Source organism: Penaeus monodon, chromosome 25 (assembly GCF_015228065.2).
Source record: "Penaeus monodon isolate SGIC_2016 chromosome 25, NSTDA_Pmon_1, whole genome shotgun sequence".
In the NCBI taxonomy this organism is placed as follows: Eukaryota; Metazoa; Arthropoda; class Malacostraca; order Decapoda; family Penaeidae; genus Penaeus; species Penaeus monodon.
The window spans coordinates 16,866,518-16,867,316 of NC_051410.1; positions in this window are offsets into that span (position 1 = coordinate 16,866,518).

A 799-nucleotide genomic window follows, 5' to 3' on the forward strand; every position below is an offset into this window, starting at 1 on the left:
AAAAACCCAACAATAATAATAAATGTTAAATTGGGGGTTTTTTTTGTCTTTCTTATTATATATAATATATTGTTTTTATAAGCCCTATATTTTTGCCTGTTGTGTGTATTTAAAAATTTTCAACTCTTATTAAAATTTTCTAATAATTGAAATATATATATTATTTTATAGTGTGGTGTGTGTGTATATATGTTTTTTGTTTATTTTTTTTTTTTTTATTTTTGGGTTTCCTTTGTTTTTATAAAATTTCCTCTATAATATTCTATTTTATTGTATTTTCTTTTTTTTTTTTTTGGGTTTTTTTTTTAAGTTTGTTTTTTTGTTTTTTTTATTTTTTATTTTTTCCTTCTAAAATTTTTTTGTGTGTGTGGGTGTGTGTGTGTGGTGTGCTATTATTTTAATTTATTTTTTTTTCTTTTTATTTTTTATTATTTTTTATTTTTATTTTTCTTTTTTGTTTATATGTTTTTCTTAGGGTTTTGTATTTTGTTTTTGTTTTTTTTTTTTTTTTTTTATTTGTTTTTTGTTTTTTGTTTTGTTGTTTTTTTTTTATTTTTGTCTTTTCTTATTTACCCTTTTTTTTTTTTTTTTTTTGTGTGGTTGTGTGTGTGTGTGTGTGTGATTTTTTTTGGTTTATTATTTTTTTTTTTTTATATGTTTTTGTTTTTTTCCCCCCCTTTTTTTTTGCTTTTTTAGATTTTTTTTGTTTTTGTTTTTGTTTTTGTTTTGGGTTTTGGGTTTTTGTTTTTGTTTTTGTTTATTGTTTTTTTTATTTTTTTATTTTTTTTTTTTTTGATTT